At 37.2% G+C, this 22,852-nt stretch overlaps 1 protein-coding gene across 4 annotated transcripts in view; it reads right to left on the bottom strand.

Annotated features, from left to right (window-relative positions):
* Dlgap1 (DLG associated protein 1) overlaps positions 1-22,852 on the bottom strand; it is a 763,362-nt gene that overhangs the window by 640,810 nt on the left and 99,700 nt on the right. For all 4 annotated transcript variants that reach the window (XM_057758282.1, XM_057758281.1, XM_057758279.1 and 1 more), the window contains exon 2: positions 14,565-14,725. The gene's annotated coding sequence lies outside the window, so the exon portion shown is untranslated. The remainder of the gene's footprint in view (positions 1-14,564; positions 14,726-22,852) is intronic.

Genomic DNA, 22,852 nt, shown 5'->3' with positions numbered 1-22,852 from the left:
CTTTGTTTTCTTGCTTGCATCTCAGCTCTTCTGAATTTAAAGACTGTGTTCTTCACCTACAATGTTTTTTTTTTCTACTCATACAAATCCTACTTGTAAAGCATTAACTTAAAACTAAATTCTTCTAACTTAACTTTTCAATCTTTTTAAAGGCTTATCCTTCAGTAAAGTGTAGTGGTTCGAGCCTGGTGATGTTCATCCACAGTTTTCTTATTACAAATAAATTGCTTTCATCTCCTTATTAACTAGCATTTGTTTATTAAATCATTCCTGTGTCCAATAGCTTAGTACAATATCCATTTATTTTTGCTACAGATTCTGTCAGGTAGTTTTCTGTCCTGAGTTTGGGTTCACTAAACCAAAAAAAAACTATCTTGGGTTTCTGAAGGGCATTTGAAGGTCAGACAGGTCTGGTGTAGATGGTCTTGTGGACAGATCTGGAAGTGTCTAGTGGCAAAAGGTATGTGACCTTTTACCATCTTGTAGGCTACGTGACACTGGGGTCTAAAACAGTCAAGAGTCTCCATTATGCAAGTATGATCAAATGTGCTCTATGAACATTTCATTGGCCAAAGTAAACCCCTTTGAGAAATGCTGTGTCAAGATAGAGAGTGATAAATTGTGTGTACATATTTTATATAGATTATATCATCAGATGAATAAAAATAAAAACTCAAACCAATAAAACTTTGAATTCCCCTCATCGCTGCCGCCCATTCATTTGTGTTCATTTGATTCCTTAGTATCTGTGACAATGAATCAACTGACCTTTTCCTGGCAGTACTTTAATAGCATTTACATATGAGTTTATCAAAAGAAATGGGATAACTCAAGATTATGCTTGGTTCATGAGTCCTGGCTTACTTTGCTTCTATAAGAGGATCTGACTATTTCTAGAACAACTTATAATTTATATGTGCTTTGAATGACTGTAAATTTATATATTATTCCAGGCAGTTGATGTATCAAGATCATAGCACTAATCAAAACAAATCTTCAGTTGAAGAATTTCCCTGTTTGCATTATAGATCTAATGGTTACAGTTAGGTTGAAGAAAGCAGTATACAGTTAAAGCATAAAGGGAAAAAATCTGGATGATTAAGCAATAAACATTCAAGTAGGCAAGATTCCAAAACAGTAAAAACGTCCAAAATAGGAACAGAGAGATTTCTATGGTTGCCTTCAAAGCCATCCTAGAGTGCAAAAATAAAACGTACTCAAAAGCCAAAGAGAAATAAAGCTGTTCTTATTTCACCCTGCCTTTCAAAAACTCTGAATAAGACAAAAAACGGGAGCTACCCTTGAGCCTTCAGCAATGAACTCGCTGATGTACACAACCAAGTTAATAGAACTTGTTAACACAGAACTTGGTTGTTCAAAAATCCAAACAGCCTCACCATACCAGAAAAGCCTGCTTTAACTGGACTTCAATGATTGGCCTTAAAGATTAGTTGGAAATTTGGGAATGAAATGAGACATTTTACAACTTTACCTGGCTCTGTAAAGCAACACAAAGACCATAAAGTGACAGTGACTGAAGGACCACTTCTCTAAGAGCAATGTGCCAACCTGCAGGTGTCTGTATTTACTATTGACTTTCCAAAAACTGGGTTCTCCATCCACAAATCTGCTGATAATCGTTCTTCTATTGCTGCTGTTTTGTGATAAAAGCATCATCAGGAAAGAGGGCTGTATTTGAGAGCACAGCAGGGCAACCAAGGAAGTGAGCTGGAAGCACCTGCCATGCTAGATCTGCAGGGGGAGCAGAGAACTGTAGACGCCTACAGCTGCTCAGCTTTGTCCCCTGATCCAGTCCAGGATCCAAGTCAGGGGGTGGGGTTCCAATGACGGATTTTCGCATACCAATTTAAGTTACACATAAAACCCTGACAATATGTAAGTTTCAATAAAGATTTGTAAAACAAAACAACACAAAAACCCTGACGAACCTCAGGGGATCATCTCCCAGAGGATTCTAGATTTTGCTAAGTTGACAATTAACAAAAATCAACACACCAACCAACTATATGTCTACTTTACTTAGAAAACGAAATGGTGTTATTAATGTTCTTTCAGAGTATGGCCCCGGTGGGTCAAACATGCACCAGTGAATGGCCACACACTTCAGGTTCAGTGGGCGAAAAATGTGAGTATAAGAAGATAGATGGGTGTGGAATGAGGCAGATCTTGGAGGAATGTGAAAGGGGATAAAATGTTCAAAAGACAATGTCTGAAATTATCAAAGAATTAATAAAACTATCAAAAGAAATACAGACTTTGCTTGTCATTGTTTCCTAAACAACCCACTGCAACAACTACTGATATTGTATTCTACATTATAAGCAATCTAGAGATGACCATGAATACCTCCTTGCAAGGGTTGAGTAGACTGTATGCAAGGGTTGAGTAGATGTATAAAACACTGTACTGTTTTATATAGAAAAAAACACCAGCATCCAAAGATCTGGAGATTAAATGGGTGTCAGAACCAGAACCATGGGTACTAAAGGAAGACAGTATACCAAACTTGAGAATTTAAAAACCAGAAATCAAAATTATCATTTTCTATTTTAAGTTCTCAAAACCCAAATATTCTGAAATGTTTGGTGCAAAGTGTACTTTAAAAGAAGATATTAGCAATTAAAATGCTATGGTGTTTTAAAATATGTAAATGTCCTTAGGCTTCTGAATTAAACTTCTGTGTCTTATCACATGCAGGTATTTAAAGTGGGCATATGCCATGAATCACTTGTGATATATGTTAATAATTCAAAACTGTAACTATTGGTTGGTTTCTCCTTCCATTTGGGAGAAAAACTGATGTATCAAGAGATAAGCTTTCAATCTCTCCCATAAAAGTCACCAACTAAAACCATACAGGCCATTACTATGGTCATCCCAGTATGTTGACGAGTGGGCGCTGGTGAGAACATCCCACTTCACGCCTCCTGTGGGGCACTTTGGCCACAATATTTGCATTAAAATGAGTTTATGAATGTTTCACAAAGCACATTGTTCTCACTACTGCTTAGTGATCTGTGTACAAACAACTTATTCCAGGGAAACCAAGCAGACTTTTTCAGGATTCTACTACAGTCCAAGGGGAGCCTGGGTTAGCTCTTCGGATGATATATTATCAACTTGATGGGACCTGGGATCACCTAGAAGACAAACATCTGTGCACATCTGTGATCAAGTTTCTAGACTGGGTTGGTTGACATTGGATGACTCACTCTAAATATGCATGGCACTAGTCCCAAGATTTGGGGTCTTGGCCTGAATAAAAAGTAAAAAGAAGAAAGTGGGCTTAAAATAAAGATCCATGGTACTTCCTGAGGATACAATGTCACCAGCTGCCATCTTGCTTTCCCACCTTAATTAATCCACTTATAATCCAATATATCCACCTTTGCTTAAATTCCTTTTGTTATGTGTCTTGTTTATTTTGATGGAAATGAGGAAAGCAATTTACATATGTCTGGATGGGCAATTTGAAAAGTCTACAGAAATTACACCTTGGGGGCCCTTGAGCTGCAAAAGTTGGGTAGAAAGGTGGAGAAGAAAGAAATTAGCACAAAATAAAAGAGGCAGCATGTGGACCACAGAGATGTTTAGTCAAAGAGACTATGGGCTGGTAAATATTTTATGAAGATTCTTCAATTGTCATACTAAGGGGGCTATGCTGCTCCTAAGAAAATGATCTTACAATACCAAATATTCTTTTGCAGTAGAGCAGGGTCAATGGATAATCTAAACCTAATGTCTCTTTTCCTTTGTTTTATATTGTATATTAATACCAACAGTTGATCTGAACAAAGCTGCTTAAAGGAACAAACGCAGTGATTTCTTTTACTTTTTACTCTCAGATCAGAAACGTCTTCAGGTTAATATAGAATCTAAAACACATTACCATCATGGTATATACAAAGACAGAAAGTGATAGCTTGGTATATGACAAACTGAGAGGCCAACTGTTACCTACATTATAGTTCACAGAATTGAAAACTATTGCAAAGGCAATGATAAGGATCATTGACTACTGATTGCACTGAGTGGTAGTTTTTCTAATTAGTCATGATTGACATTTAGTTTCTAAACACAGTTTGTTAGAATGAATGATTCTTAGAGTGGCAGAGTTTAAATTTTTTTATTTATTTTTTTTCCATTTTTACATACCAACTCCAGTTCTTCCTCATTCCTCTCCTCCTGCACCATCTTTCCTCCATTCCACCCCCATCTGCTCCTCAGAGGGTGTAAAGCCCCTCTTGGGGATCAACAAAGTCTGGCATACTAACTAACTGGGAGGGGGACACAAGGGAGAGGATAGGAGAAGAGTTTAAATATTATCCTAGGAAATGCATACTTACATTGTCTTTGCAATATTTTTCAATTCTATGAGCTATAATAGTTGAAAGTTAACGGATGTAGACCTAAGACATAGTTAGGAAAACCTGAAATGTTTGAGTCAAATTGTCTGCTTTTCTTACAGCATCTCATCTACTTGCCAAGCGGGATGGAAAGCAATCCCCGTGCTGTACTTTGCGCCATTCTTCCTACGGTATCTTTTCCCAGTGGTCATATTGATGTCTATCCTGTCAAACTTTCTCTTTGTTTTTATACAGTCCTTAAAATTATGTGTGTTAGAAAACCAATATATTTAAAAATAGTTGAAAACTTCATAGTTTTTGTCATTCTACTGAACTTAAGATAACAGACAGTGACCAGGAAAAAAAAAAAAAAACAATTTCTTCACTGTGTTTAGCAGCTATTGTGAAGTCCAACAGTCTCAATGAATCCTCATTACATGAGAGTAACAATCACAGAATTACCTGGATTTGAAATGTAAAACATTGCCCGTGAGTATTCATTACAACAGTGGCTTGCTAAGTGAACCTTGAATGTGTATCAGATGATATTTATCCATCACCCATTCAAAGTTTTATTTACTGACTGCCTATCATTCCCAAGGACTGTGGCTGGTACCAAGAATACCAAGATAGCTGATCAGAGAGGGTCTCTCTGGAAATTCACAAGGAAACTGTAAACTAATGTTTGCATCATTTAAAACGACAGCATGACAGATAGCGCAGAAGTTAAATGAATAAGATGTTAAATAATCCTAGATCAAGGAGATCAGCACTTCTTAATACAAGGAAAGAGAATAATTTTATAGATTATTATGCAAATGTACTATTTCCCAGATAGTCCCCCTTGCCTCATATTATAGGTCACTAAGGCACTGATTAAGACATTTATTGTATATAAATAGCCTCAAGTGGGAAGCACTTTGAATATCTTACCTACTTGCATATTTCAGGTTTCTGTGACAATAACCCATAACACATGCTCACCATGCACTTGTTCAACATGCATACAGAGTGTTCAACTAATAAAGACAGAGCATGCATTTAACATTCTGCATAACAATGGAGCTTAACAACTGTTATTTACTGTGATGAGAAACTGCTAGGATAATAGTAAGGTATTGTCTGAGCATCATCTAGGGTGAGTGGGGATCTAATCTAATGAATGGACTCATTATTTAATGAATGAGAGATAACTGGAAAGTGCAAGACAGGTCTAAGTTGAAGGAAGTAGAACACTGGGATGTGTTATTGGAAGACCTGTCTTGACCTCACCTGTTCCTGTAGTTCCCTTTTTCTCTGTTTCTACTGTCCTCTGCCACATTCTTTTGGCAATGTTGGACTATGAAACTGTGAGCCAAGCATTTCTCATGTAAGTTTCTTTGCTCAAGTTTTCGGTCACAGTGACACAAAACACTGACTAATTTAGATTTATCTAATGAGGAACATAACAATGTGTTGTACTGATTTGGAACAATGTTCTTGTACACTGTAAAGATTTGCCACTTGTATTAGTTTAATAAAATGCTGAGAGACCAGTATCCAGGCAGGAAGTATACACGGAGCCAACAGACTAGGATTCTGAGAAGAGGGAAGCCAGAGACACAGTTGCAAGCCAGACACAGAGGAAGCAAGCTGAGAATGCTTCATTGAGAAAAGGTACCAAGCCATGTGGCTAAATATAGATAAGAATTATGGGTTAATTTAAGTTGTAAGAGCTAGTCAGTAGTAAGTCTGAGCAATAGGCCAAACAGTTTATAATTAATATAAGCCTCTGTATGTTTATTTGGGACTGAATGACTGTAGGACTGGGAGAGACAGAAACTTCCATCTATAGAAGAGCCTGGAATTAAGGCTCAAATAAGACTGGGTTTTGACCACAGCCCATAAATTACCATCTACTTAATTGGCCTTAATAATTCAGGAACAAGTTTTCATTTATATTTAAATATTCCCTTCTGGCAATAAAATAATATCATTCATGCAGAAAAACTAGTAGCTCATCAGTTCTGTATAACTTTGGTTTTGGTTTTTGTAATAGAAACCATTCTTTATGTCATTTCATCATGTAGCAGGAGGGGAAGAAGAACTGGAGGTTAGTGTACACAGGCTTATGCAAGATACTCTGTTGTCCTGGAATAGGAAAGAGGGCCCTATAGTCATTGTTTAGATATTGATACCTGTCTGCTCATTACTATGATAAAGCAAGGTGTGTTGAGAACTTAGAGATTCAGGTAAAGATAGTTGGCCTCCTGGAAGAAAAGGTGTTCTGCCCATATGTCCTAGGGCTATCTAAACATGCATGTGATGAAGAATCACTGAAGAATAAAATGCTACCAAGACGTCTCTACTCAGTGGGCTTCAGTGGACACAACAGTTCCAGTAAAAGATCTTCCCACAGAGGTCTTCAGAATGTTAGGGACACTGTAGCAAAATACCTTGCCTTGCTGGTACCTGACAATTAACAATCCCTACTCTGGGTGGGAGTCTAGACCTGACTATAGTTCTCTATATTTCAACATCACTTATCATAATTAAACACATTGCTGTTTCCTAATATAACAGAGACTATATTTTTCAGATTTACTAAAATCACAGACTTTAACAAAATTATTTTTGTTTAAAATTCTACTGACACAAGCCAGGCATTGTGGCACACATATGTAATCACAGGACTTTGAAAGCAGAAGTAGTTGGACCTCTCTGAGTTCAAAGTCAGCCTGGTGTACACAGTGAGTCTAGGGTCATCCAGAGATTCATAAAACAAAAACAACAAAACAAAACCAACAAAAAAATATTTCCCACTCCCAGCCCCATCCTACAAAACTTCACAGGTACCAAAGTCATGGTTTCTAAAGCTTCAAGACTCAGCAATTCAACATGGACTTAATATTTAGCATCAAAATATTGAAAGTCAAAACTAAGATTCACTCTGATGAAACAAGTTATGTAATGAGGCCAAACCATTGAACACCAGACAGAAGAAGCCTCGAAAAGAAACAATAACTATGTATGACGTAGAGTCCACAGAAAATGCTTCTTCTTGGAATTCTGTAAAATGTTTGCTAGCTCTTCATACTTTACTGATAATAGCAATATGCACATGGATTATTCTGAGAGAGTCTTAAAATTCAAAAAGATGCTGTGACACTAAATAATTTTATTCAACAAGGTATTAGATGAATTTTAAGCAGAAGATGATCCTAATGTTCAGACATAGCTAGAAAGTGAACTCATTGGGGCTTGGGGGAAGTTTAGTGTTAGGGCTTTCGCTCTGCACAATGTTTTTGGAAAATGACTGTTTTTCCTTAATGAGGGGTGAGGACTACATCCATTTTGGGGTTTAAGGACTCATATGTAGAATGCAATTATGGATTCTAGTTAGGATTTAGTAAAGTGGCAGCTGTAGGCTCTCCACCATGATCCCTGACTTCACTCGCCCTGGATGGTTGGCTAGTTGTCTACTACCAGGCACAGTTCTCCTCTTATTGATCAGGTCTTAAATCCAATAACAGAGCTTAGGGTAACTGTCAAAGTATGAGTACCACCACTGCACCCCTAGAATTAGGCTCCCATGATAGCTGCTGCTGTGGTTCATAGAGGTCATGGGTCATGGGTCTATTGTTTGTTTCCCTCCTTTGGAAGTTTGCGTGGCACCCTAAAAGCTAGTTCTCAGAAGAGGCGTTCAGTTCTAACTCAGGGACCGCTGGGGCCTGTTTCTGTAGCAGATAGTGTTTTTATTCACAGGGGCTTACCTTTCACCTATGGGAAGCAACTAAAAGTCATAGCGCAAATAGGCTGTATGCTTTGGGAGTCTCTTGGATGATCCTTGCCAGCAACTCAAAAGATGGTGTCTCATAACTGATGCTACAGTTTTTATTAGGTAGTCTACGGCTTTTGGAAGAAGCATTGTCAGCCGAGATCAAAAAATTTCGTTTGAAATGATAGATAGATAGATAGATAGATAGATAGATAGATAGATAGATAGATAGATGATTGATAGATAGATAGATAGATAGATAGATAGATAGATGATAAATAGATAGATAGATATAGATAGATGATAGATAGATGATAGATAGATAGATAGATAGATAGATAGATAGATAGATAGATGATAGATAGATAGATAGATAGATAGATAGATAGATAGATAGAGATAGATAGAGATAGAGATAGAGAGATAGAGATAGAGATAGATAGATAGATAGATAGATAGATAGATAGATAGATAGATAGATAGATATAAACACTCTGCATGTTATAGGTTTTTAGACAGTCAATAATATAACACCTCCTTATGGCTTCTGGAGACATCCCTGTTGTTCTTTTAGCCTCCCCTTTCTTCTGCATTCATCTCCTTTCTCTTTACATAACTGAAAGTCCATCCCCATTTTTTACAGGTATTCGATCAGAATCTTACTTGTACCCTTTGTCAATGTTTTCTACAGACCACCACATCAATGGCCCTGTTTTATCTTCATGGTCTCTGTAGTTACTCCAGAATATGTACCCACATTTGAAGATCTGGAGCTAGGAGGCTCCATTGAGAGTAAACATGTGGTGTTCATCTTCCTGTTTCTGGCTCAGCTCACTCAATATAGTCTTTTAGAGTTCCACCCATTTGACTGAAAATTCCAGTTTTCTTAACAACTAGGTAGTATTCCATGGTGAATTTGTATCACATTTTTTATTATTATTTGTCAATTGGGGGATATTTATGTTGTTTCTATTTCCTAGTTAAATGGATAGATTTTCTTTCTTGATCCATTCAGTTAGCCTGTAATGTTTGACTGGAGAATTGAAGGAACTAACATTTAAAATTATTGCTATTGAAATGTCTGCTGAAACTATGATCATCATATCATTGGTATCTGGTGTTTGTGTTAGGTATACTTTGTGGTTAATAATTACTGCTACATATTTCTTCCCATGGTCTCTGGCCATTCATTCCTCTTTTTAATCTAAAATATTGCTTCCTATATGTATTTTAGGTTTGATTTGCTGGAGGAGTGTGTGTGTATATATATATATATATATATATATATATATATATATATATATATATATATATAGAGAGAGAGAGAGAGAGAGAGAGAGAGAGAGAGAGTTGACCACCATGGTCTTTTAGAACTCTTTTAGAACCTGTAATGTATTGCTCAAGACTCTTGTGGTTTTCAAAGTTTCTACTGAGAAATCAGCTTTCATTCTGATTTATTTTCCTTTACATGTAACTCACTTTATTTTCTCTTGCAGATTGATGCACTTTCTTGTTATGTATTCTAAGTGTTTTGACTATAATATGATACACTTTCATAGTTATGTATTCTAAGTGTATTGCCTATAATATGATACACTTTCTTAGTTATGTATACTGTTTTGACTATAATATGATGTGGGTATTTTCTTTTTTGCTCTTGTCCTTTTGAGGTTCTGTGTGCTTCTTATATCTGTACGTGTGCCTTTCCTTACTTAGAAGTTTATTCTATGATCTTGTTGAAGATGCAGTCTATGTCAGTGATTGGGATTGTTATCCTTTATCTTTGCCTATAATTTGAAGGGTTTTTTTCTTTTCAGAGTGTCCCTTATTTCCTGTGTCTTCCTCTCCGCAATTAATAATTTTATAATTTTACTTATTTTGTCTTGACCCTCTACTTTATCTTTGAGTCCTGAAAGTCTGTCTTCTGCTTCATTCATTCTACTTCCAAGCTCTTCCACTGAATTTTCTAGTTGAGCTGCTGAGCTTTTAATTCTGTCTTCATTTCAGCTTGAGTCCTCTTCAGGGTTTCCTTTTGAAGACCTGAATTGTCTTTGTCATTTCCATCAGCCTATGTTTGTGTTTTCTTGGGCATCACTCAGGTGTTTATTCTCCTTATGTTCTTTCTCCTTAATCTCAATGAACTTCTTCTTAGTGTCTTCTTCAGATTCATTTTATTCTCTGATGGTCTTTATGATTTTTTAAAATTATGGGTCCTGACATTCATCTAGGTAATTCTCTTTGGTAGATTTTAGAGAGGAGATGTTGGTTAGATCTTTCATATTGTTTGTAATTTTTGTGATGAAATCTGGGCATGTGGACATCTCTTGTTACTTCTGTGTGTGATATGAACAGAGTTGGTGATAGTAGAAGAGAGGATGCACAAGAGGTTGAGTCTAGAGGTTTAAATGGCTTCAGTAGAAAGAAGTCAGGTAAACAGAAGGGAATTGGTTGGAATGCAGGATGTGAGTCATCATTCCTCCAATCTTAGAGTATTGGAAGGAGGTAGATGGTTGGTTAGAGGAGTTGCGCATTTAATTGGCCTGTGTGTTACGGGAAGGGAAGGGCAGGTCCTGGAAGAAGCCTTAAGATTGGCTGCAGTATAGTCAAGCGTGGTCAGACTCAGCAGGGAGGAAGAGGGAACTGGGTGTAGGAACTACAGTAGGTAAGGTAGAGTGGGGAATCTGTGCAGAGAGGAGGGTCAAGCATCTCATCAGGCTGGGCCCTGAAAAAGGATGTGCAGGATCTGGGTGCAGAGGTTGGACCACTTTTAACATCTTAATAAGACACCTGGATGATCAATAAACATATCAGCAATAAGAATCAATATTAAATGAACACAGACCCAGTGAAAGGGCATAAGAATTTAACTACATCTGAGACTTTTATGAACCACTCCCCATCTGTCTCCTTACCTCTCTTTTGTCTCTCTGGGTCTCTGTCTCTCTCCATTTCTTGGCATGACTTTAAGAAAGCCGTTCTGTTCCCCCTGTCAGGCTAAAACAAACCCAGAGCAGACCCACCTCACATCATCTCCTGTTGCAGGAGAATTGTCTGTATTCTGTTGATCATGTTTTAAATAAACGCTGATTGGCCAGGCAGGAAGTATATGCAGAAAAACCAGACAGGAAGCAGAAATGATGTAATGAGAACAGGAGAATTCTGGGAAGGAGGAAGTTGGTTTCTCCCATTCCTGCCCAGACCACCGAAGCAGCAGGATGTGATCTGCTCCACTGAAAAAGGTACTGAGCCACTTGGCTAACATAGATCAGAATAATGGGTTAAGCAAGATGTGAGAGTTAGCCAGTGAGAGTCTAGAGCTAATGGGCCAATCAGCTTTATAACTTATAAAGATCTCCGTGTGATTTTCTTTGGGGCTTGCCGGCTGTGGGGTACCGGGCAGGACAGAAACGCCAACAAGCCAGCCCTCGTTCCTGTTACAATCTCCTGAATAAACTAAATATGAATTCTCTTCTCTAGTCCACAGAATTAAAACAGACCTACAAGTTAATAACTGGTAATATACTACTCTTAGCACATAGCTTGTGCTGAGTCCCTAATCTGGTAGTGATTGTACTCAGAAATGTTAATTATGTTTACCCCTCATGCTTGGTATTGCTGGCAAACTAACAATAAGCCCAAAAATCTTTTAATTAAATTGGGACACAAAAGACTAGATTTAATAATACAGATAGAAAAATATACTCTAAAAGTTTTTACATTTTAAATATGGGTGAATAAGTATTTTACACACCTAAACTAAATATATCTAAAAATTTCCCATGAAAGTAGCTTTTAACTTTGTAAGTTTGTGGAGATGGTCTTGTACAACCTTTTAGCCTACAATGAAAGCTCATATGGTTTACTTACTTCTATAAGCCTCATTGAAATAATTTAATTACATTGCTCCTGTCAAAAAATCTGGCTTAGGCCCACACCACATAAAAAGGTAAATTAGCACTACTAATTACTATATTTAATGCTAGTTAAGCTATAAATCTTGAACACATCTTGGGAGATGTGTATCATTCTTATGACTGCTTGTTCTTGGTACTAACTTTGAAACTGCACTGGAAACAAATATACAATATAGAATGGAGGGAAAAAACATAAAATATGATTTTGTTGTTCCCCCAAATTCCTGTTTCTCAGTTCTGTTTGATGCTTATCAGACCCAAGTATGAGATGTGGAAGCAAACTTTTTGGCTTCCTGAAACTCACCTGCTGTGGCAAATCATAAACCAAATCAGAGTTGACATTAAGGATAGAATAGAGAGCCAGATTCCAAAAGTACAAAACCACATAGACAAAACTGAGTGCCAAGTTAGGCCAATAGAGGAGGGGTGGTGGACTGTGGTGGATCATGCCTACTGAATATTTGTCTTATGACCATGAAGGTGGAGTCAGTGTCGGGAAGCCCTAAATAAAAAAAAAAAGGCCTGGAAAAATCTGTTGTTAAGAATCAAAGTATAAAGATGACTTTTAGAAAAAAAAATCAATGTTTTATAATTCCCCTTGGAAATGATAACATTTGGAAAGCTTATAAGTAGTTTTCCATGGAGATGATTTAGCAGCATCACAGATGAGATTTTCGCTTCAACACCCTGCACTCAGGGTCTAAATGACGATGTTTCAAAAGCTAAATTAAAAACATTTGAGACGCTTGTTTTCAGTTTCACAAATTAAAGGCCAGCAGCAACTGCTGGGCAATGGTGGCACCCCGGAAATGTGAGACACCATCTGTATGAGAGCCTCCTGAACTAGAACCAAGTAGACCAAGCACATCGGCAACCACAGCAAAGGCAGCTGAACATGTATTAAAGCATAATTATAATCATGACGACGGTAATAATCACTGTGCCTCACCTGCATTTATTAACACTGTAGCATGACCTGTGGATTGTAGATAGCATTTATTGTTGATGGTAATGGGGATAAATATTCTATTGTTCTTGTTTCAAAGACAAGGGCATTTAGATACTCTGCTCAAGAAATCAAGGGGGTAGAAGTGACAAAATGACAATAAATTTGAAACTACAGTAATCTTCAGACACATCTTCATCAGATTTAAGACTTCAGATTTACCCTTGAGAACTCTAGCAATATGTTCCAACCGGGAGGGCTGTGTGAGAGTAAGGAAAACTCAACATAAGAAAGCTTTCGGATGAGAAACTTAAGTCCTCACAGAAAAAATTGCATTGAGATCAAGATCAATTAGCCTAAAAAACATCATTTCAAATATTTGTACATTGGCTTAGTAAAATAATGCCTACTTATTGAACACTCATTGAGTAACAGACCTAGTATAAGACTCTATGAATTTGTTTTATTTTCAATTTTCAAAACTACCCAGAAGTCATGCCTAGAAGGTACCAAGGTCATAAATCAAATTATAATCTTTGATCTGTCTCTAGACTATTCTCAGTCACTGCATTGTGAACGATGACATTTACACACCTTCAACCTCCAAGATCCTAGGCCTTTCTTACTATTAAACTTTGAGGAAATAAGTTCCTTGCTATCATCAAAAATGCAGAAAAAGTTGCCGGACCCCGTAGGTGAATGTGGACCTCAGGAGATTGTCTCCATCCACACATTCAGTTGCTTCCTGATTTATGTCTCTGAGGCACTGATTTAGATCCAAAGTCTCAGATATGAGAGGTGAATAATAACCTGTGTGCATGAGAAGGGATGCCTTTGGGTGGCTTCCATGTCCTAAGGTCTGTCTACTTACTGGTTTCATGCTGTGAGCCATCAATGGGTTTTATCCCCAGGCTTCTGTTCTCAGGAAGCCACTCGGCATCTAGAAGATGGAGAGCCATCTTTATTCAGCTTCAGCTTCTCCTCAGGAATCCCGCAGGAACGACTCCTGCTCTACCATCTGGTTCCACCTCAGTCTTTTCCCAGCCCTGCCTCACTTATACTTAGCCCTGATAGGAATATCTGGCAATTTTATGTATTATAACACAGTATGCCAAAGCTGAAGAAAGAAGCTTGAAAGAATAAAGAAAGAATAAATTACAGACATGAGCAACACAATGAGGAAAACCCAGGTAGGAAACAATTTGCATAGAGGTAATTACAACACACACATTTTCATCATAGCCAATTTTAAAGAAATTGCTTCCTCATTTTACAGCTATTAGTTTTACAGAGGTAAAACCAACATAGTCTGTGGCAATTATAGGTTTCATAAAACTGAATCACATTGTTACAGGGAAGAACGCTTGATAGGAAGCTCTACCAACAATAAATGTTAGCTTTGTTACTTTATGCACAACAACACTTTCAAATAGATCAGCATCTGCTTGACTACTGATAAAGACATTAATCAAAGCATCAATGATTTTTATCTGATGGATCTTTCCAATCAGCAAAAAAAAGTAGAAATCTTACAGGACATACCATGTCATTAAATAGCAAAGGTATTTTTACACTCTTACCAGTCTTGGGGAGACTAAAGATGTCTGCTCTAGAAGAACCCTGTGAATTTGGGAGGATAGCGGAGCAAACTGGACGTGAGCTGGTCTTCTGAGGAAAGTGTCCCAAGGAAAGGTATGAACTGTTGTCAATAGAAGTGATCCAGTAGTCCCACTCACTGTTTCTGAAACAGAGACGGTGGTAAAGAAGAGTATGAATGGAAATATGCTCACAGAGTTCACAGTTATTATTTCAACATAATCTGCACACATTTACTCACACACTGGTAGCTTATGTTTTTCACATCTTACAGTTTTTATTCTTTACATTATTTCTTTAATTCTTGAGATTATACTATAATTACATCATTTATGTCTTCTGTTTCCTCACTCCAAACTCTCCCCTATATTCTTTCTTGCTCTGCTTCAAACTGATGGCTTCTTTTTAATTGTTGTCAAATGCACATATGCATTTCTGTATATATTCCTAAATATAACTTGCTCATTCTGTATACTGTTATTCACAAAATGATCAAACTGCAGAGTTGCAGAACCTAGTCCTAATGGATACATCTATGAAAAAGCTCCTGTTTCTTATCTTTTAACAAACAGGCTAGGTCAGCCAACATTGTTGTGTGTTTTACATGCTAATTAAAAATAAAGTATCAATAACACCAAAGGCTGTGGAATAATTTTGTACACTGAGATTTGTCACTGTATGGTTTAATGAGAAACTGACTGCCCAATAGCTGAACAGGATAAAGCTAGGTGGAAAAGCCAAACTGAGAATGTTAGATAGGAGAAGAGTCTGGAGATGCCAGCCAGCTGCCCAGCAAGCAGGATGTGTAGGAATGAAACAACAAGCTCCAAGCCATGTGGAAACACACAGATTAATAGAAATGGGCTAAGTGTAAGTGTTAGCCAATGGCAAGCCTGAGCTACCAGCCAACCATTTATAATTCATATTCAGAATCTGAGTCAGTTTTGAATAAAAAGTGCAATTATCAATAAGAGGAGAATAATGTGTATTGGAAGTAAAGAGTGGGATCTTTGAGTCATGGTCAGGGTTCCTATCACTTTGTGACAATCAAGCCACATATCTGACCTCTTTGGGAAACTCTGCATTCTGTGGAGACACCTGTGGAGCAACAAAATTAAGTTTGCCTAAGTCAAGCTCTTTAAAGTATTCAGTGACTACTTATTGTACTTTCTGTCTCTCTGTGTGTGTGTGTGTCTTTCCTTCTCTATCTCTTTCTCTGTCTCTCTCTCTCTCATCTCTGTCTCTCTGTCTCTCTCTCCTGTTGTTGCTTAAAACTTACAATGGAGAAGGAGAGGTGGTGTGATACACTGATCATACAATATAAAGCCTTTGGCTGGTAATTTTTAGAAGTCATCACAGTACTCATAAGATATGAGATGTCTTCCTTTCTGTTTTACAAAGAAAGAAACTGTGAATCAGCAAATTTAGAATATGCCAAAGTCCGATGACAAGAAAACAGTGGATCTGGGACTTCAACCATGCTTGTCGGACTTTCAAGGTCCATGCTATATCTGGCCTCTTACTTGGCTCCTTTCCTCCATAGTCCCTACTTTTTAAATTATTTCTTGTTTGGTTGGTTGGGTTTTGTTGCTATTGTTGTTTGTTGTTGTTCTTTTGGTTTGGTTTAGTTTAGTTTTATTTTGCTTAGAGACAGGATTTGGCTAAGGAACATTAGCTGACATTGAACTTGTAACTGCCCATCCCCCAACTCCAGAGGTGGGATTACAGGCATTTTACACAGTCCCCAGCTATGGAGTCTTCCACACTTGCAAGAAATACAGTAAAATTTTTAAAAGGTAAGCTAATTTCCACAAAAAAAAAATTGTTTGATCCAAACATATTGCCTTATTTCTCTCAATAAATATTCTATAGGGTGAATGAAATGTCTAAAATAAAACTTGAATTTCCAGCTAAATAAAAAAGAATGCATACAGGAAGAAATATTGAAGACAAAGATAGGAAATAACAAAAGTAAATCAAAAAAACAGAACTCAAAAGTCAATACTCTAGTTGTTTAAAAAGTAACTGTAACAAAATAAGGAAGACATAAAACTGACCAGGAAAAATAAAAAAGGCAAAGCTATATAAAAATGAGAAATTACAAAGGAACTAACTACTGAAAAATGAAATAAAATAAAATTATGAGAGACTACTCTAGAGGGATACATGCACACATGTTTTAAAACCTAGATAAAATGAACAATTTTCAAGAGAAATGCATACAAATTGAATTGGTAAGCAAATGATAAAGATATCTCTACATATGGCTGACATAAACCAGAAAACAATATGACTTCAAATATTAAAATAATCAATACAATAACACATAACATTAAGTTCAGAAATTCACAAATACTATGAGCCTTACATTATAAATAGTCACACTTAGAAATCTAAGAATGGAGCTAAACTAAGTAATTTTCAGAAACATTACTGTGACCACATAGATTTAATGATAAGAAATGTTCATACATATTGTACTCCAGATAAATATTTACTTTTCATAGTGGCATGAAATTGTAAGTATGAGGATTCTTTGCGCAGCATTTGAGGGCTATGCAATTGATTAAATATATTGATGACAAAGGAGAGAAGTTTCTCAGTCTGAACAAAGTAGTTATGAAAAGGGATCAAATGCTTTGATGTAAGACATACCCGTTTGAAAGTGCTCCAGGAAAATGCCAAAGACTTCCGGAATAAAAGTGAAACACTTTTCAATAGAGGGATAGGCAAAGAATTCTGAAATGAACACCAGTAGCCCAAAAATAATAACAAGAATTACCAAATGGAATCCCACGGGAAACGACTGGGAGAGTGAAAAAACCACCTACAGAATGTGAGAAGCTTTGTGGCTACCAGACATTTGATACTGAATTGATATTTAGAATATATAGCTCTCTTAGTACTCAAGTACCCAAACCTCCAAACACCCAACCAACAAATTTGCAAATCAACTGGATATTTCTTAAAAAGAAGTACATATGAATAGTATGTATTTAAAAAAATGCTCAAGTCAAAAGTACACTGACATTCTACCTCGCCTTGTCAGAATTACTATCATCGAGAAAACAAAGAACAAATGCTGGTAAGGATATGGGGGGGCAGAAGAAACTTTATACATTGCCATAGGAATGTTAGTATAGCCATTGTAAAAAGTCAGTAAGAAATATCCTCCAAAATTAAAAAAAAAAAAAAAGAATTAAAAAAACTACTGTATGATACAACTACTCCACTATTTGATGTGGGATTCCCCTCATTATGCTGTAAATTCCATTGGTTAATAAAGAAGCTGCTTTGGGCCTGTGCCAGGCAGAATAGAGCTAGGCAGGGTAAGCTAAACTGAATGCTGGAAGAAAGAAGGTGGAGTCAAAGAGAAGCCATCTAGCCCTGCTGGAGATAGACACTGGAAGACAGAAGAAACTTTACCCTGTGAGCCACAGTCACATAACAATAAACAGATTGATGGAGATGGGTTAGTTTGCGATACAAGAGCTAGCTAAAAATATGGTCAAGATATTGGCCAAACAGTATTGCAAATAATATAGTTTCTGTGTGATTATTTTGAGTCAGGGCGGTTGGGAAATGAACAAGCAGCCTCCAACAACAACTAATGGGCATACAATTAAAGGAACCTAAGTCACCACACCCCAAGGATACATGCACTCCAACATTTAGCAATGCTAAAAATCATGAAGTTATAGTATCATCTGCAATGTATATCAGTGGATGAAACTTTAAGATTATCTATTTATCTATCATTTATCATCTATCTATCATCTATCATTTATCATCTATCTATCTACTATCTATCATCTATCTATCCACTATCTATCTCTATCTACTATCTATCTATCTACTATCTATCTATCTACTATCTTTCTACTATCTATCTATCTATATATCTATCTATCTATCTATCTATCTATCTATCTATCATCTTCCTCCCTTTCTTCCTCCCTAATGGGGTTTTATTTAGTCATAAAGATGAAGAAATTATGTCATTTGGAATAAAAAGACGATGGACCTGGTTACCATCAAACTAATCAAATAAGCCAGAACGGCAACTATGCATCTGTAAATGAATGACCATTTATATGAAAGTGAAGATTTTGGGAAGAGACAGACAACCATCAGCAGTCGGGAGGGGTGACAAGAGAGAAGCTAAATGAGAGATGGAAATGGGCAAAGAAATGACATATATGAAAATGTCATAATATAACGTAACTTTGTACAATAAATATATTCTAGTGATATTTTTGAAGCAGTTTCATGTAATAAAAGGTAACAGTTTAGAAAGGAGGCGTCAGTAAGACCCTAATGTGAATCTTTGTGTGAGCAGAGAGATATGAAATAGGTACAGCTGTGTGTTGCTGTGTGCGTGACTAGGATTACACATTTCCTCTTCGATTCAATGGCAACAAAGCAATAAGCACAGTAAACAATCCAGACCTTGGTTTCCACTCATCTGTCCATGGTCTCAGAGGAAACAGCTGATGTGAAGAATGGGATGGAGATGAACAAGAAGAGAAAAAGCAACAAGATGAGAGACTACAAGGTCCTGTGGTGCTGAGCGTGTGCAAAAACTCAAGGGTCAATAGCATGTCATAGGGACACAGAACCCAACCTGAGAGTGTTCTCAATGGCCCAGTCTAGAGCGTGTGAGCAGAATAAAATGAACACCCGACAGCTGCTCTATAGATAAGTAGTCGACTGAATAAGTGAGAATGAACTAACTTATTCTCAGAGTAGAAATCACATGGAAAAAGCATAGGAAGAACCATAAGAAAAGAATCTTGATAGAAACATTATCAATTGCTTTGAAGGCAAGAATCAGTTCTGAGTGTTAAAAGTAGTGAAAAAAAACATGAAAAAGTGGAGAAATAGGATATTAGGTAATTCCAGGCAGCCTTCCCACAAGACACTTAGTAGCTAGTAGAATATGATGACGAAAATGAGATACAACACAGCAACCAAGTGAGCAACTGGGTATCACAAGCCTCAGCCTCCTGGATGAACTCACACCTCCTGGGATTTCAGACTCAGAATGAACAGCCTGCATTTAGTCAGGAAGGAAAACTTTACAAAACAATTGCGAGACAGTCTCCAAAGCAACTGGCCATCATTCTTACAAAGCATCAACATTAAGAAGGCAAAGGTCTGGGGGCGGGGGGCGGGAGGAATTCTCTAAGTCAAAACAATGATGGAGCCACAAGAATAAAGGAAAAACATGAGCCAGCCAAGAAACACAACAAGTAAATCATGGTTGCAACATCTGAAGCAGGTTATAAATAACATCAATATTCATGATTTTATAATATCAGCATTATGGAAGGGGTTGACATTTGGTGAAGGTGCTAAGTTTGTGGAAATTGTGGCATTTAAAAAGTTACCTTATAGATCTTAAAAGTAAATGCAATCGCATTTCTATTACATAATTATGAAATGTCAGAATTTTCTGAGGATATCTAATCCAATTACCAACCAGTTAGTTTGAAGTCTCTTGAATGAAACTCATTCTAAAATTTTTCTGTAGAGTCCCACTTTTCTGTGGATCATATTCAGTCCCCTTGGGGACTGCACAGTCTACTGGGGAAAATGTCAGTCAATCACTGATGAATGAATGTGGGCCCAGTACCACTTTCAACCAACAGAATGTAGGGTGTTCAGAGTTCTTGTGACTCTCTTTCTCCCCCAAAGGACCCGTAAGGCAGTATCTAAACATGGAACAATATCAACCCATGAATTCTTTAGTTTTGAAAGGTAGGATCGCATCTAGGGCAAGAAGGAAACAAAAACTTTCAATAATTTTCATGGGAATTCATATTTAAAAACTGCAATTTGATTGTTCAAATGTGTTCCAGTTGGCTACAATGTCTACTTATTTATTACTGTGTACACACAGAGTCGATTAAAGATCATTGAACCAAACAAAGGTGTCACATTATGACTGCACAAGCACATTTCCCTCCAACATAGCAGCATTGGGTGACACACAGGCATATCTGACCACGACACCACAGAGAATTCTCCTCTGAACTAGAGCCTACCCATGCAATAAATAAAGTTTTTAGTTCCACTGACTTCAACTGCTGTCATTACAAATTCTTCAAATTATAGGTTCAATCAAATTACTTCATCATTAGAATACGGGGAGCAGTAAGCCATTATTTCACTAGTTAACATTCTTCAGGAGACATTGAAACGAATGTAGGCCACTCTGTAGAAATATTGACGACTGAAATCACAGCCTTCACACACGCTGAAGGCAGCGCAATCAAATGTGCTCCATTATTTTAGGCATTTAACAAAACTGCAGAGGTTACTGCAAGTCTTCCGTAAAGCAGAGAGCAGGAAGACTGTATCGGGTCATGGGAAGAAAGAGCTAACGTCTCAGGCATTCACCAGCTCAGCTTTGAGGACTCTATGGCGGTGATGTAATCGCCAGGGAGGAATATTAGCAAGAATTACATAAACCTCTCTTCACCAATTGTCAGCTTGTATATTGTAGATTAAGCTCTGCCACAGGCTTCTAGTGGTTGGCAACTCACGCTGTGGAAAATGTCACAGGGCCTTGCAAGCCCACTAGCTGTGCTCCATAGAGCAGAAAATTAAGCCTGGCATATTTGGGGGAGGAGTCTTCTGGTTTGTAAGAATCTATAAAAATAGCCATATGGAAAGAACCCAGGGTCACATTTGTAAGTTTTTAATAGTTTCGCCATAAATAATTTTGTCACACATGTTAAAGTCTTATCTCATTCTTTCTCAAAGCCTAGATAATGTTTACTTGCAAGAACTCATTTCCTCTTCTAATTATAAAGATATATAAAGAGGACAATAAAATATTTTTACATTTATGGCACATCAAAATACACTGAAGAAAGTCAGCATCAACAACTGCATTGTGCCCTCAATTACTCGGTTATTTTGCTTCTTCTTGAGTAAGTCTGAACCGATAATCATTTATCAAAGTATTAGAGTTTCATCATGAATTAATTAGATTCATTGCACAAAGGCAATGCTACAAATGAAATCATGAATCTAAGTAACACCAGGCTGAAGTTTATTGTTTATGTGTTTTAGCTTTCAAACAAATACTTTCTTGTAGGAACACATTTGCTTAGGCATGTTTGAAACATTTAAAAGCATTTTTTCTCCCATTACAGCAACATACAGCTTTGTCAGAAGGGCTATACCTTATTTGTGGATGTGGACTAGAACCGTGGTGTTGAAATGTTCGACAGAAGGGGCCCATTAGAGCAAATGGCACACTGTTGTTTCTAGAAATGTTCGCACAGCTTAGGGAACAGCACCAAGCTATTTATTTTGAGTCAGTGATTTCATCAAAATAAGGTTATGTCTCCCTATCCCATCCCACTTTTCTTACTTTACTTTGGCTGCTGTTCGGGGAACCTTACAGTCCAGAGTAGAATGACGTAGCTAGAGTCTGTCAGGGTAGACAAGGAGTTAGGCAAACAGAGAGTAAACAGGATCTCAGAAAGGGAGCTCAAAACGTTCACAAGCAAACAGTTTCGTGAGTCCCCTCAACAGCCAGTCACCGCTGAGCCTAGTAAGAACGGCCTGATCTGGCGTTCTGTATAGGGCACTGCAGAACATTACCACTTTGCACTGACATGGAACGAAGAACTCTAGACAGTGAACCTTGTGTTGAAATTCTCTCATCTGCCAAGTTATCTTCCCCCTTCTCTTTCCTTTGTTCAGCTAAATAGATTATATACATTTGAAATGAAAATGTTTTCATAATCTTAAATGACAGTCATTACGTTGAAAGTGTTCAGTGGCCCGCCATTCCTCCTGTATCACAAACAGTACAAAAGTGAGTTTTCTTATTAAACTGTGGTTAAGCTTAGTTACATGATGTAATTGTGTATAGCATGGATTAAAAGAAACATTATATAATATAGGGCTAGTTAAGGAAATTATTTCTTAAAGGTGTGTATGTTGCCTGGGGTGTTCCACACCCATTGTGGAAAAGTATCATTGTCATGATGTACGTATTGATTTTCAAGTTAGAAACCCAGGTTGGTGACACATTCCTGTAATTACAGCCCTCAGGAGGCTGAGGCAGGAGGATCATTAGTTAGTTTATGGCCAGCCTGGGTTGCACAGAAAAATTCTGTTTCAAAAAAAAAAAAGTTTATAGGTTTTTTTTTTTTGTTTTTTTTTAGGTTTACTGACTTAGGACAGATGTCACAGTCTGTGGTTTTGCACCTCTGTGTCAGGTGCCCTTGCTATGGTGTATATTTACTGTATG

The sequence above is a fragment of the Chionomys nivalis genome, chromosome 26 (assembly GCF_950005125.1).
Source record: "Chionomys nivalis chromosome 26, mChiNiv1.1, whole genome shotgun sequence".
Lineage (NCBI taxonomy): Eukaryota > Metazoa > Chordata > Mammalia > Rodentia > Cricetidae > Chionomys > Chionomys nivalis.
Note: the sequence above shows the minus strand (reverse complement) of the source record. Positions and strands in the feature narration are given on the sequence as shown.